Raw genomic sequence first — 16872 nt, 5'->3', positions numbered from 1 at the left:
AGTGGTCATGGATGGTACACTTAAGCTTCTTAGGAAGGTGACACCGGAGCCTGCAGACAGCATAAGGGAATCTTGGACACAGCTGGACACTTCCTAAAAGAAGTTCAATACAAACTTCTGTTTGCTTTAAAGTTAAAATGCATTTTGTGTTACAGAGATGAAGTAACAGTAAACAAAATTTCCGAAAATTTGTCAGTAACGCTTTTCGTAAAAAAAAATATTTGTTATGAGGATTACAATAATAACAACAAATTGAACCATAAAGGCTCAATTAATCCCGACGGGTAGGCTGCATGTAGCCTGAAGCTGGTGCAACAAAGTCCAGTCTTCATAAATGACATCATTATTGACTACTACACAGCATCACAGCCACAAGGTAACCTATCATTTCCTCAAGTGGCTGCCTGCCCCCTGACGGCCCCTTCAGTATGAGTCTTTTAGCAATGAAGTCAGTTATTTTAGGGCACTTATAGTTCACTTTCACTGAATCAATTGAAGGGGTTTTAAACTCTGTTTCCTCCCTGGTTATGTTTTTTCACGATATTTTTTTTACCAATGTTGACCAAATTACCACCACCAAAGGGAAAAACAAACTCAAGCACCAAAATTATGGATCATCTATCTCATGATACCCAACATTCAAGAGAGGAAGAAAAGACCACCAGGCGGAGGTATACAAATACCACCACGTTTCTCTCTTTTGCTCCCGACACCATATCAAAGCCATGGCCGAGGAACCGCTTTCAGCCAATTTGTTCAGCTGTCAGAGTCTGGCCGATAGTGAGCTGCGAATGTGTCAGAAACTGTGATAGGGAAATCCTTTGAAATGTTGATTCACTCTCTTTCTACACTCTTCTCCCGCCTTCACTCAATGTCAAATTCCACTACTATTTTGTTGCTCATAATTCCTTTGCTGTTTTTACCTCTGTCCTTCCATTTTCTCCATAACCTCTGTATTTCCTCCTCCCTCGCTCTTGGCCTCCTCTCTTTATCACTGTCTTTTCTCTTGAAGGATAATTCTGCAGTAGGAGCGTGCAGAGTGAAGGCTGCTTCTCAGCTGGTATTATTGACACTTCTTACTACAGTGGAGCAGCTCTCACAGTGGGAAAAAAGACTCAGAGGCGGCGACAAAAACTGTCACACAAAGCAAACAAAGCGTCATCAAGGTTTTTAAAGATTTCATGCTTGGGTGAAACTGAACAGCAGCTCAACAGCAAAAGATTTCTGCAGTGTCAGGAATGTACAGTTTGACTACCTACTGAGCATATACAGTATATGATTACACAGTGAAGGCCCTTAATGTGTAGGGGGGGGATGCCACGTGTCAACATAATAATAATAATAATAATAGCATAATCTTTGACACTACTCGTACTGGATTTCAAACTTGTACTTGTGTTGTAGACGGCAAGTATAAACAGCTACCCATCCATATAGTTTTAATACTGTACTGCATATTCTATGTATAGTCAATGGGTGGGATGGGGACTTAGCTGACTTAGGCCTGGTACACATGTAGGGAGTTTTAAAATCTTAAAAGATTTTTTTTAACTGTGAAAGACCCCAGACATTAGGATTAAAGAAAAAAAAACAAACAAAAAAAAACAGCCATTTAATCGTTTTGGTCTTATTGTGTGTGGTTTGCTCCGATAACCTCAACACGTAACACCACACACAAAGATTCTGTTTCGCTGCCAATCTCTAAATCTCACGTGATCTCACAAAAACAAAGACGGGCAGACACTTCCGGGAATGCGCTAATTTTTGCCAACTGTTGCCAAAGAGAATGGAGGCGGGAATGTTTTAGAATGACAATTTTGTCAGTAAAAAAGCCTTGCTTTGGAAAATAATTATTGTTGTCTGGGGAACCAAAGATGACATTGAGTAAGATATGTTTATTTTTATTTAAGGCCACTTTTTTGTTCATCAGTTAGGTCGCTTCTTGATTGGCTACATTCCATTTACGTTACGTCACAATTCATGGGGTCATGACTCAAGCAAAGTCGGCTTCCCCCAGACACATTACTGGTTTTGGCCGTAAATTTTAAACGCATAAAATTTTTAAGATTGGCGGCCCCCACACGTTTCGCACCTTTCAATCGGGACAAATCCTCTCTTAACACACCTCAGACCTAATGATAATGTTAATGAGCCGTTGTGGTTAGTATAGTTGTCTGCCGTCTATACGAAGCCATGTGCAACCATCTTGCTAGAGCGCTTCACTTCCTCATTTGAGTGTACACACACCCGATTGGACGCATAACCCACGTGACCATGTGTGTGTGTGTCAAAAGAAATAGTCTGATTGGCTGACTAGCCTCTGTCCCAGCAAACGCAGACCCATGATTATTGCTGCAGCAATCATACCATTTTGGAGCTACTGGATACAAATGTAAACATTGGATAGATGGGGATAGAAGTGCACAGTAATATATGATGGATAGATAGATAGATAGATAGATAGATAGATAGATAGATAGATAGATAGATAGATAGATAGATAGATAGATAGATAGATAGATAGATAGATAGATAGATAGATAGATAGATAGATAGATAGATAGATAGATAGATAGATAGATAGATAGATAGATATGCCCTCCTTGAGCCGTCACCTTATCGTGGTGGAGGGGTTTGTGTGTCACAATGATCCTAGGAGCTAAGTTGTCTGGGGCTTCACGCCTCTGGTAGGGTCACCCATGGCAAACAGGTCCTAGGTGAGGGACCAGACAAAGCACGGCTCAAAGACCCCTTATGACGAAGACAAAATATGGACTCAGGATTCCCTTGCCCGGACGCGTGTCACCGGGGCCCCCCTCTGGAACCAGCCCTGGAGGTGGGGCTCGAAGGAGAGCACCTGGTGGACACAGCCCGAAAGGGTAACGTGGGTCCCCCTTCCCATGGGCTCACCACCTGTGGGAGGGGCCATAGGGGTCGGATGCAGTGCGAGCTGGGCGGTGGCCGGAGGCGGGGACCTTGGCAATCCAATCCCCGGCTACAGAAGCTGGCTCTAGGGACGTGGAATGTCACCTCTCTGGCAGGGAAGGAGCCCGAGCTGGTGTGTGAGGTCGAGAAGTTCCGACTAGATATAGTCGGACTCGCCTCCACGCACAGCTTGGGCTCTGGTACCAGTCCTCTCGAGAGGGGTTGGACTCTCTTCCACTCTGGAGTTGCCCACGGTGAGAGGCGCCGAGCAGGTGTGGGTATACTTATTGCTCCCCGGCTCGGCACCTGTACGTTGGGGTTCACACCGATGGACGAGAGGGTAGCCTCCCTCCACCTTCGGGTGGGGGGGACGGACGAGTCCTGACTGTTGTTTGTGCCTATGCACCAAACAGCAGTTCAGAGTACCCACCCTTTTTGGAGTCCTTGGAGGGAGTGCTGGAGAGCGCTCCCGCTGGGGACTCCATCGTTCTGCCTGGGGACTTCAATGCTCACGTGGGCAATGACAGTGAGACCTGGAAGGGCGTGATTGGGAGGAACGCCCCCCCCCCCCCCCGATCAGAACCTGAGCGGTGTTCTGTTATCCGACTTCTGTTTTCATCACGCTTTGTCCATAACGAACACCATGCTCAAGCATAAGGGTGTCCACACGTGCACTTGGCACCAGGACACCCGAGGTCGCAGTTCGATGATCGACTTTGTAGTCGTGTCATCGGACTTGCGGCCGCATGTCTTGGACACTCGGGTGAAGAGAGGGGCGGAACTGTCAACTGATCACCACCTGGTGGTGAGTTGGCTCCGATGGTGGGGGAAGATGTGGCAGGCCCAAACGTAATGTGAGGGTCTGCTGGGAACGTCTGGCGGAATCCCCTTTCAGAAGGAGTTTCAACTCCCACCTCTGACAGAACTTTGCTGATGTTCCGGGAGAGGCGGGGGACATCGAGTCCGAGTGGACCATGTTCCGCGCCTCCATTGCTGAGGCGGCCTACCGGAGCTGTGGCAGTAAGGTGGTTGGTGCCTGTCGTGGCGGCAATCCCCTAACCCGTTGGTGGACACCGACAGTGAGGGATGCCGTCAAGTTGAAGAAGGAGTCCTATCGGGCCTTTTTGGCCTGTGGTACTCCTGAGGAAGCTGATGGGTACCGGCTGGCCAAGCGGAATGCAGCTTTGGTGGTCGCTGAAGCAAAAACTCATCGAACAAAAGTTCGATGAGGCCATGGAGAAAGACTTCCGGATGGCGTCGAGGAAATTCTGGTCCACTATTCGGCGTCTCAGGAGGGGGAAGCAGTGCACCATCAACACTGTGTATGGTGGGGATGGGGCCCTGCTGACCTCGACATGGGACATTGTGAGCCGGTGGGGAGAATACTTCGAAGACCTCCTCAATTCCACCGACACGCCTTCCCATGAGGGAGCAGAGTCTGGGTTCTCTGAGGTGGGCTCTCCTATCTCTGGAGTTGAGGTCACCGAGGTGGTTAAAAAGCTTCTCGGTGGCAGGGCCCCAGGGGTGGATGAGATTTGCCTGGAGTTCCTCAAGGCTCTGGATGTTGTCGGGCTGCCCTGGTTAACACACCTCTGCAAAATCGTGTAAACATCGGGGACAGTGCCTCTGGATTGGCAGACTGGGGTGGTGGTCCCCCTTTTTAAGAAGGGGGAACGGAGGGTGTGTTCCAACTACAGGGGGATCACACTCCTCAGCCTCCCTGGTAAGGTTTATTCAGGGGTGCTGGAGAGGAGGGTCCGTCGGGAAGTTGAATCTCATATTCAGGAGGAGCATTGTGGTGTTCGTTCTGGCCGTGGAACAGTGGACCAGCTCTACACTCTTAGCAGAGGGTGCATGCGAGTTCGCCCAACCAGTCTGTTTTGTGGACTTGGAGAAGGTGTTCGACCGTGTCCCTCGGGGTGTCCTGTGGGGGGTGCTTTGGGAGTATGGGGTACCGAACCCCCTGATACGGGCTGTTCGGTCCCTGTAGACCGGAGTCAGAGTTTGGTCCGCATATCCGGCAGTAAGTCGGACTCGTTTCCGGTGAGGGTTGGACTCCGCAGAGGCTGCCCTTTGTCACCGATTCTGTTCATAACTTTTATGGACAGAATTTCTAGGCACAGCCGAGGCGTAGAGGGGGTCCGGTTTGGTGGCCTCAGTATTGCATCTCTGCTTTTTGCAGATGATGTGGTTCTGTTGGCTTCATCAAGCCATGACCTCCAACTCTCACTGGAGCAGTTCGCAGCTGAGTGTGAAGCGGCTGGGATGAGAATCAGCACCTCCAAATCTGAGACCATGGTCCTCAGTCAGAAAAGGGTGGCGTGCCCTCTGCAGGTCGGGGATGAGATCCTGCCCCAAGTGGAGGAGTTCAAGTATCTTGGGGTCTTGTTCACGAGTGAGGGAAGAATGGAACGGGAGATCGACAGGCGGATTGGTGCAGCATCTGCAGTGATGCGGACTTTGTATCGATCCGTTGTGGTAAAGAATAAGCTAAGCCGGAAGGCGAAGCTCTCGATTTACCGGTCGATCTACGTTCCTACCCTCACCTATGGTCACGAGCTGTGGGTCGTGACTCAAAGACCAAGATCCCGGATACAAGCAGCCGAAATGAGTTTCCTCCACAGGGTGTCCGGGCTCTCCTTTAGCGATAGGGTGAGAAGCTCGGTCATCCGGGAGGATCTCAGAGTAGAGCCACTGCTCCTCCACATCGAGAAGAGCCAGATGAGGAGGCTGGGGCATCTGATTCGGATGCCTCCCGGACGCCTCCCTGGTGAGGTGTTTCGAGCACGTCCCACCGGGAGGAGACCCCGAGGACGACCCGGGACACGCTGGAGAGACTACATCCTTCGGCTGGCCTGGTAATGCCTCGGGATCCCCCGGAAGCGCTGGATGAAGTGGCTGGGGAGAGGGAAGTCTGGGCATCCCTGCTAAAGCTACTGCCCCCGCGACCCGACCTCGGATAAGTGGTAGAAAATGGATGGATGGATGGATAGATATATATGTATATTTGTGTGTGATATGGTGGTGGCAAGCAACATACAGGTGGACAGTTAAAAAAAAAAAAAATGATGGCCCTACAACTTCTAAGAAAAATACAGCTTCATTATACACTAGACTGGGCATAATTAAGAGTCTTTGTTTGTCATTGTCTCCTCTTAACCCAAGGTGAGACCAATACATTGAAGAAAAACTAATTACAACTACAGTACTTTCAGTGTAATGCTAAGTCGTATTTTTAATCATCTAATTTGTTTTTCTAAGCCTGTCTTTCAAAACATTGTTTTGCGCGAAACCAGTCTGTGGCACAACAAAAAAAATGGTTGACGACCGCCGGTTTGGCGAGGTTATATTACAATGAGTCTATTAAATGCTGCCTTGATACATTTAATCAAGGCGTCTTAAGGCATAACATGCACTTTTCATGCACTTTGAAAATGTTGGAATGGGCATGTTTTACACTGCATTTTTTGCATGGTTCAAACAGCCTACAGCAGGAATCCTGCAGCAGAGGAAGGCTGAAAGTTTCACGAAAGGGACAGCATGGAAATTCTGTGAGATGAGGGGTGAAGGAAAGGAAATGATAATGTCCCAGAGAGAGGTGAACTTTGGGTGAAAGGTAAGGGGAAAAGAAACACAGAACGTTGGTGAATAGAGGAAGCTGAACGAAAAGGATCAAGGGGAAGAGGATGCGACCTATCGGGGAAGAGAGAGGGCGACATTTGTGAGAAGTCTGTTCCGGCCTCCCCTGATGCTTCCTGAAACACAGAGGAAAGAATGCAGGCTATTTTGAGGTCCAAAAGAGATCCTCCCGTACACTCTTGGTGTGTAAACACAGCAGGGGAAGGTTTTAAGGAGCGTGGGTCCTGATATACTGCACGTTCCCCATTTGGAGATGGCATAGACTGCTAAATTTAACCCACAGGCTTAACTTTGGTTTACATCACAAACTATGAAAAGACACATCACATCTCCGAGGAATGTACACAATTAACTCATTGTGGCATATTTAGGTGATGCAGGTCATCAGACACAATTTTTGGGAGGAATTAAAAAAGCATAAATGGGCAACATGGATGGCAAAGCAGTTAAACATGTCCAGGTGTCAATAACCAATTGAAAGCTGGTCTTGGGACAACTGATACAGGATACTAATGGGTTTACAATTGGCATTTGACAAACCAATAAGTGAGAAGAGCCATATTGGCAGAAATTACACCATTGGGCCATCTAATGAAATTAACCCACACCACAGCCGCAGCAGCTTAGTTATTTTTAGGGCTCTCCTCTATGAAGTGGACCAACATAAATTAAAGATGTTTCAAGCCTGAGCAATAAATCAGAGAAATGAGTCATGACTGACTGACAATATTTAAGACCACCAAGAACAAAAAAAGCCCACCTCTAATGAGCAGGTAATGGCAAAACAATTTAATCCATGCAATGGTAGATCGCTCCATTTAATGTTAATGATTCACTTGGCAGAGGTTAAAAAAAACATACAAAAACAAAAAAATCCATTTACTCCATCCATTACTTTATAATTACAATGATCTCTGGTATGTAGGAGGGAAAAACATGTAAATTGATGAAGAGCAAATGCCTTTTATTTTGTATATTTATGAAAATTATATATAACTTTATTCCAGAATACCTCTTTCATTGCCCCCTGATCAATATAACAACCTCACGTGTGCACGATGAGCAGCGTCTGACCTTATAGGAATGGATGGCATGTGGATGTTTCAATGTTCCTCAAAGTTGAAATGGAAGCAGTGATCCATACTGCAGTGCTGTCTTTGATTTTATTTTGTTAATGCTAATGAATTATATATTCCTATTACCATATATATTCCTATATTCCTATTACCATATATATTCCTCACACCTACAGCTCATTATCGAGCAGCGCTTCAATCCGACTATCTTTTTGTCCCTACTTCCATTCAACTTTTCATTGTTCTGATCGATCACACTTTCTATTGTAGTTAAACTTCTCTTTGTCTTTCCTGTAACTTCTGTTATCATGTGCCTTTCCTGGTACATTATCTTTTTCGCTCTCCTCTCATCTCTTCATCATGCCTGCATTCCTACTATCTGCTGCCCCCCTCTCCTCCAACACAGTGCAGGAGATTAAAATATGAGGAAACAATCAAGCCCTGCCTTATTAGCATATGAACAGGGGGCCAACAGACAACTACAGCCTCGACAGCAGAGTGCTGTAAAATCCAATGCAACACTTTTTTTTTTTTAATACCGGGAATGACTTTTTAACGTATTTTCTTGAATGAAGCAGAACAATCCTCTGCCAGGCCTTTCACACAGCCTAATTATCATCTGAATATAAGAGGGCATCGGTTTGAGACAGAATGCTTATATAGCGTAGTGTCAAAGAATGGAGACTATACAATAAGTGTGCATAAAGAATAATGTTTCTCCACGGCAACAAGCAGAAAAGATAGGAATGGTTCATGTGTTCACATTTTTCTGTGGTGGGTTTGATTTAACGCAGCAATAATGAGACATTTAAAAGACAGGATTTGGCATCCATCGTCGAATGCATTTGGAGGCGTTTTCTCATCAGTGTATAAATGATACACTGATACAATATTTGTATAAGCAAAGGAAACGAGGGACACGTAACTGTTGACATCAATGAAATAACACATTTGTTTAGACCTAATTTACAGAATGTTTGTAAGCGTAAAAACAGGTGCAAACTAGATTGCACAAGCACCTGGAAGCTGATCTACTAACTGGGCGCTACCAGGCTTGTGTCGGCCAAACACGCTTCATTGCCATGCGGTTCAATTTGTGCGGTGTGGGAGGAATATATACAAATACAGTAAATTATATATATATATATTTATATATATATATAAACCTAAGGATTGCGCTGGCTGATTTTGCGTCATTAAAAATAATGTGTCTGAAAGGCATGTGCAAACCAGCACACAAAGCGATGCCAGCGTACCGCAGGCAAAATGAGAGGCGGCGGGGAGAACTTTTTTGAACATTTTTTCATTGCCAACAAGTCAGAATACCAAATAAACTATCTGGATTGAAGGAAAGGTGTCTTTCGCAGAGTGACATTAGAAAGCCCCACTTAATACCAACACACTAACCGGGAAACAAATGTCATCTATTATTTTGAAGGATTTCTACATTTTGACTGTTTTCTAATTGGACTTAACTTGTGTCAGAGAGACATTTTCTTGTCACTGTTTTTCATAGTTTTACAGGTGTTCTGCTATGGTCCTTCTGTGTCTGCCCTGCTCCACATACTTTATCAATTAGCTTCTTACCTCCACGAGTTTGTCCACTTGTGCCTTGTTGTGTAATTATATATATGCATTTGGTTCCCTGGTTTCTGGTCATTCCTTCACAGGATATATATAATATATTGGCTACCATCCTTGTACTCCATGTGCCACTGTCCGTTTGTCCGCACTCCTTTTCTCTTGACTGCATTTGGGTCCAGATGCTTTAACCATCCCCCCTTCACCCCTCATCCATGGCAAACACATCCATTTTTTATGTTTGATACAAACAAATATTTCAGCAGCAACCTCTGTGACAGTCCACATGATTTATTTTTATTTATTTTATTTTTTTAAATCAGACCATTCAAGGATTTGGCACCACCCTGGACTGATTTGGGGAAACAATCTGATAAATAATTGACCAAATATAATACAAGCATATAGTATTTCACTATCCAGGAGAGTATTGAGACTTGTACACTTAGTAAATTGATGCTTTGGTCTTATTAATGACAAGATTTGGAAGGTAACCAATAGCGGAAGCAGAGAGCAGATTTTATCAGGCTGTTTAATCTGTGATTTTAGTAGTGGGCGTTGACCTGGGATACCTATGGTTTAATGGATTTTATTATACCCCTAACCTACTGATAGGTGTTGTCATCTGCAGCATTATCACCAGCATTATCATAGCAGTGAAGATAAAAATGTAGAACTTTCAAGACAGGTGGCAGTGCATAGACCATAGAGGTATACAGTAATATAAGTAATTATGTATGGGCAATACATAAATTCTACATTTCAACTGATTGAACTGCCCAGATTCGATTTGATTAGGTCTAAATTCATCTTTACGTTGACTGCTCCACAGGTCACAGAGCATTCATTACTGCGCCTATTTCACTTGGCCCCTGTTGGTTCTTGTCTCTTCCTGCCCTAATTAAATTGCTTCATCAATTCAATTTAATTGAATACACTACAAAGACAAGATATTGGATGTTCAAACTGATAAACTTGATTGTTTTTAGCAAATAATCATTAATTTGGAATTTTATGGCTGCAACACATTCCAAACAAAGCTGGGCCAGGGTCATGTTTACCACTGTGTTACATCACCTTTTCTTTTAACAACATTCAATAAACGTTTGGGAACTGAGGACACTAATTGTTGAAGCTTTGTAGGTGGAATTCTTTCCCATTCTTGCTTAATGTACAGCTTCAGCTGTTCAACAGTGTGGGGTCTCCGTTGTCGTATTTTACGCTTCATAATGCGCCACACATTTTCAATGGGAGACAGGTCTGGACAGCAGACAGGCCAGTCTAGTACCAGCACTCTTTTACTACGAAGCCACGCTGTTGCAAAACGTGCCGAATGTGGTTTGGCATTGTCTTGCTGAAATAAGCAGGGGCGTCCATGAAAACGATGTTGGTTAGATGGCAGCATATGTTTCTCCAAAACCTGTATGTACCTTTCAGCATTAACAAAGTCTGAAATGACAGCGGCTGTCGACATATTCTGCAATCATAACCCAGACATGGTGTACACTTGCATTGATTTAAGAGCCAGATCAAATTACCTGGAAAAGGTTAAAAGTATCCATTAACAAATAACACCCTTTTGCTATTGCGTACCCTGGGAAAAGGGGAATTGCAGCTGCTCAGAACAGCAATCAAGCCTGACTTTATCCTGGAGGCACAAATATACCACCGTATTCCACAAAAAAAAAAAAAACACATTTTAGAAAATAAATATGTTGGTTAACAGCTGCAAGGTGGAGAAAGGCGATGGCGTTTACAGAGAAAAGGAATCAGATCGTTCTCAAATACACTTTACTGAAAGTCCTTTACGTTTGAATAAGTGATTTGATGGTATAGTTTAATTTAACTTTCTGGACACTCAAAATACACAACCAGACTTTTTTTTTTTTAAATAAATTATAGAATGAGGAAGAGAGAATATTAAAGCATTTTAAAAAACACTCCCTTGAGAGGTTTCCCAAGAACATAGGCATGAAGAGATGAATAGAAAAACAAAAGTGGAGAAACAGAGAATACAAACAGAAGTGTGGATAAAGAGGAGTCTGCAAAAGAAATATTTTTAGTGAGAGACATTCAAGACGTAAACATTTCTAGGCTTGGTTTAAAGGTGTCCGTTTTTGTGTGTGTGTGTGTGTGTGTGTGTGTGTGTGTGTGTGTGTTTTAAATAGGCATGTACAGTACATAAGTGTGGTTAAATCCATTCAGGACCTTTTACCGCAAAGAAAAAAAAAAAAAAAAAAAAAAGGAAAATCCCACAGAAAAGTTACTGTAAAAATCACTGCAAATACAATCATGACTATGATTGAATTTTTAAAAATCCAAATAACAACAAAACTATTATGAATTACTAACTATAATCAATCAAATTTCGTTCGATTGACGGCCTGTCTACCCATGCTGCATTCTCCCCGGCAGGATCCAAGGAGATGAAGCCCAATGATAGATACATCTCAAGAGGCTCATTCATTAAAGTTTGTGGTACAACAGCTAAAGGAATTCAACATTTCAAAGTACAGCAATGCTGGGAAAACACGCAATGGTTGCTGTCTTTAGGGCTTTTCCCAGCAGGGTCAGCTCAACGAGTCAAGTTTTTCAAACTCGCATGATTTTTTTGGGGCTGTTACTCGAAAAGCAGCAATGTGTTCCAGTCCTGGAAAACCTAGAAATCATCAGCATCATACAAAGATGTAATAAAACCGAAAATAACACCATACCAGTGTGTCTTGTCCACATATGACAAATCTATTGGATATATGGTCGTCTACAACTATGCATTCTTTATTTAAAAACTGTAGTTTAATTGCTCAAAATTAGCTCAGGAAATTATAGTGAGCATCCCACCCCAAGTAATTAATTTATAAGATCAGGAAAATGTAAATAATAATCAAAATCATATTTGCTCTCCTAAACTCATACTGTCATAAATGTTTCTGTTGCTTCTTTTTAGAGCAGATAAAAAAAAAAAAAAATGCAATAAATGTCACAGCAAAGTGTTTCAGACTTATTTGCGCCAACATTTTCTTCTTTCAGCCCTGTTCAGCTGATGGCAGTCCTCTCTGTGTATAAGGCTTATGAGCACATTAACCACCGCCACTTTCCATCATCACACATCAGCCCAATTGTGAGATAAGCACTATTGCCTCCAGCTGCTCAGCCGTTATCTACATCTTATCTCTTTCATACCCCACAATTCCTTCAAGGAAACTGATAAGGCCCATTAAATTAATATATTTCCTTTCATGGTAAGTCAAATGGTAATCTGACAAGTTGTCGCTTCACAATACACTGTAGTTTAATTGCGTCATCGTCAAGTTGCCACAACGATTTCACATTGCAACCTTGCGATTCATTGCTAATTGTGTAATTTAAACAATACATTTGACTAACTAACATTTTCCATTTAACTGCTTATTTGCATTACGAACCAGTATTCTTGGAGTCGAGAACATTTACTTTCTTCTCCACTCTCTCAAATTTAATGTCACACACCTGCATGAGGCAATAGCATGCTGAATTATTCCAATATGCACCACACATGTAGCACCATCATTTTATTGGCTTGCACCTCAACCACTACTACTGCTTAAAATCATTAATTTAGCACGACAGTTGGTGCCAAATTAAATCAGTGAATCAGATTTCATAATTCGTCTTTTCTTGAAATCACACTTGTCGCTTGACAGTCCGCCGTTTTGTTGTTTACCAATAACCACCACCTATGAACCTTGATTATTGTGATTTACCAATCTTTAGAATTAGATTGTCAATGTGAAACAAAGACAAAATTCAATAGTTGCTGCTGTCCAGAATCAGTCAGACAGCGAGGTTATCAGGCAGACCCCAGCACCATGAGACTACACTGCGTCTCACAAATCCTATTGTAGCATGAAATGTCACGGCACATTAACTACATGAGGGATTACCCTTCCTAGAAAATAAAATGGGAGGGAGGGAAGGAGTGACAGAGACAGCCATTGAATGGAGACAGGTAAAAAGAGTTAGGAAAGACTAAAGAGGAGCCATTAACAAACTTTATTGGTCACTGATGTAAAATTAATAGCTGAGCACTTAAGCGGTTGGCACCTCATTGACACTGATTGAGAGATTAAAAGATTTAGGGTTATGTCATTTTTTGTATATACATTTCAGATAGCATCTGTTGAATGGTTGTTTATCAACCTTAATTTTAGGAAACATTTTTCATCTGATATCCTCTTCCTTTTTAAAATCTCTCTTTGGAGCAATCTGAGCAATTTTGAATGTGCTTTCCTGCACTATAATATATGTTATACTACTTGAGAAAATAATTGCTGAGAGATATTGCGTAGGTAGTAAATAGCATTAAATATTATAAAGACCAATTTGTAGTTGCAATGGTGGCAGATGCCCTTGTACTCGTCGAGTAATAATGCTGATACCATTTGCGCAAACTGAAATCTGCATGATTTGCATGAAACAATTTAATGTTTCAGCAGGGTCCTTGAGGGAGCATGGGAGTTCGCCGAACCAGTCTACATATGTTTTGTCGACTTGGAGAAGGCGTCTGACCATGCCGAGGCATTGAGGGGGTCCGGATTCGGTTGGCTTGATCAAGCCGTGATCTTCAACTCTCAATGGACCGGTTTGCAGTCGAGTGTGAAGCGGTTGGGATGAGAATCAGCGCTTTCAAATCTGAGACCATGGTACTCAGTCAGAAAAGGGTGGAGTGCCGTCTCTGAGTCGGGAATGAGATCCTGCCTCAAGTGGAGGAGTTCAACTATATTGGAGTCGTTTTCTTCTATCTGGGGTTTCTGATATCACCCAAGGGGTTACATAAAGTAACTTTCAAAATAAATATGTACTACAATTGATTAAAAAAAATAAAAATTACACTAGGAAATCCTGAAAAACAATTTCAATAAAACCAAGAACAAAAATATATATTTAAATTGCGACGTAACCACTGCTTACCTTAAAAAAAGCATTTTCTATATTTGAATAGATTAAATAAAAACAATTATTAGAAACCCATGACAAAAATAATCTCACTATTAAATACAAATTATACTTTTAAAGGGAAAAATAAAGTTCAATTCAGTTATTTATTTATTTTTTTAATATCAATATATGGTGGGAACATCATTTGCTTTCTCCACATGCGGCAATACACTTTTGAACTTCTTGATGCAACTGGGGTTTAGTTTTATTGACAATCGATGTTTCTGCTGTGCACATCTTGCTTATAGTATGCTGGCATATTTCAACCCGGTAAAAGATCTATTGGCTACTGGCTCGGGACCTAGCTAAGCTATCAAAAGAGGATGGAGTTTGTCTATAAATAATACGCATCTCTGGTGAATACAATGTGTTTTATTGAAAGTTTTTAGGGTTTTGTCAGGTTATTAGATAAACAATGATTGTGAACTAGTGTAGAGATTTGGCGTCAGAACCACAGTAGCATTTTTGGCTGCTAAAATAGCACATTTGACTTGAGTAAGCCTGTTTTTCAAGAAATGGGTCGGTAGGAACTGCGACCATGTCAAGCTGAAAGTGTGCTTGTTTTAGCTAATTAACTGCCTTTGAAAGGGATTCCAACAGCAGCGTCACAAGTCTAATAGGCACTCCCACCGTTTTATTCCATTTTAAACAATGACATCATAAATAATTAGCCCGGTAGGCTTGCAACAGGGTTGTATGTTGTAATGGAAGATAAACAGGGTTTGACTTGAACTTGGTCATCAGTCAATGTGGCCATCAGCCACAATTTTAGATTGTTTACCCCATTCAAGTACATTCGTCAACGGTGGTCTTTGGTGCTGAGCGTCAGTGGGGGGGTCGGTGGGTATTTGGCTGCTGAGCGAAGATCCATATCCGAAATGCACCACCCGCCACTGGTGTGTGGTAAATCCACAGACGACTGTAACCGCTTCTTCTTGATTTGACAAAATGATAACCTGCCCATAAAATAGCAGCTTTACTAGACAGTGTTTCATCATTTTTATATTTACAACAGCATGACGAACAAAATATGCACAGCGTGGAAGCCGACTAACATGTTTCTTGTTACCTAACACCCATCTTAACAGAGCATTTTGACTTCCTTTGATATCATGATTAGGAACTTCCTCTTGTCCCCACACGGGTGTGTCCAGAACTCTGTGTGTCTCTTTCTTGGGAACATAGACATGCACTATACAAGTAGTGGACTATAGTCCACTTAGTTTGAACACTGTTCAGGAATGTAATAGGACTGGCAAAGTATTTTTCGTTTTTGTTTCCCTCTTGATACCGCAGGTCATGGCAATCTAGATCTAGGTTTGCCTTTGTTGATAAATCACATACACATATACTATAGATACATTTTCTGGAGACTTCATCATAAGCATAACCACTAACTCCTCAGCCATTGCCAAAACCTTTACTGAAACATATCAAAGTTCCTGCCGAAACTTTAATGAATTAGAACACTGCACTTTTTTATTTAAATCCCCACAACTCAATGGTATTCAACTAGAAACATTAGCTCCACAGTATGTTGAAGAAAAAACCAAAAGCTTTGTTCTATACTCCCATCACCTCACTGTATTAAGCCTTGCTTTCTGTCTTTGTGGATTTGCGGTTTTATTTCTGATTCATGTTCTTAATTACTTGGTGTAAACTGGGATTATTTATATTACTTGACATAATATACATAGTTCAGCCTAAATAGTTTTCCTTACACAAATAATCCATCCATCCATTTTCTGAGCCGCTTCTCCTCACTAGGGTCGCGGGCGTGCTGGAGCCTATCCCAGCTATCATCGGGCAGGAGGCGGGGTACACCCTGAACTGGTTGTACACAAATAATGTTTTAACATAAAATCAATTTTAAATTAAATATTTGTTTGTGATTTTGAAAAGGAATTTATGCACCAGGGTCCTCGGACTTTGTGTGTATGAATGGGGTTGTGGACTTGTGTACCAATGTGTATCATATGTATTGTAAATGGTAGTGGATGTTGTGACTGCTCTGTATTAGTGGTCTGTACAAACGTCATCCAGCTGTATTCTGAGGACTTTATTTTCAAAGAAGTGGGGTGGATCAGACGTATTTCATTTCTAAATATTTTAACAGTGGACATCAGACCCTCTGAATCATTGTAGAAAGCAATTCATTGAACACATTATTATTGTTATCATCATTTCTATTATCATTATTAGTCCATTTTCATTTTTTAAAACGTCCCACATTCCAGCACGCAGCTATGGGGTTGGGCAGGCCACATGGACGAACGATTGTGCATGGGTGGGGACAGCTAGATGAGGTCCGTGGGCATATTAAATTGGCCAGCGGTTATCACCAACTCATACTGTATTTAATCACATTGTCTTTTGTCACACCGTTCAAGTGAAAATGCTCCAGTCACGCACGGATCGCTCTCTTCATGCGAGACCGTCATTGCGCCTCACTGAAAGGGAATGAATGAAAGAAGCCGTTTTGATTGGCGGGGAATAAAGTCAGCTGTGTTCACACCCACGAGGCGCAGACAGCCCCTTTTTTAAATACACCAGCTGCGCTTATCTACTAAATAACAAAACCATTTCGGTCTAACCTGACTCCTCACAGAGTTACGCCAAGCACAGCGCTGTACTTGTGGTAGTCATGAAAATCGAGCCCTAAATGTGCAGGAGA

At 42.4% G+C, this 16872-nt stretch overlaps 1 protein-coding gene across 2 annotated transcripts in view; it reads right to left on the bottom strand.

Annotated features, from left to right (window-relative positions):
- LOC133479883 (RNA-binding motif, single-stranded-interacting protein 3-like) overlaps nt 1-16872 on the bottom strand; it is a 157268-nt gene that overhangs the window by 120944 nt on the left and 19452 nt on the right. The window lies entirely within an intron of this gene.

Source organism: Phyllopteryx taeniolatus, chromosome 6 (genome assembly GCF_024500385.1).
Source record: "Phyllopteryx taeniolatus isolate TA_2022b chromosome 6, UOR_Ptae_1.2, whole genome shotgun sequence".
Taxonomy (NCBI): Eukaryota; Metazoa; Chordata; class Actinopteri; order Syngnathiformes; family Syngnathidae; genus Phyllopteryx; species Phyllopteryx taeniolatus.
This window is presented reverse-complemented; position numbering and strand designations above follow the sequence as displayed.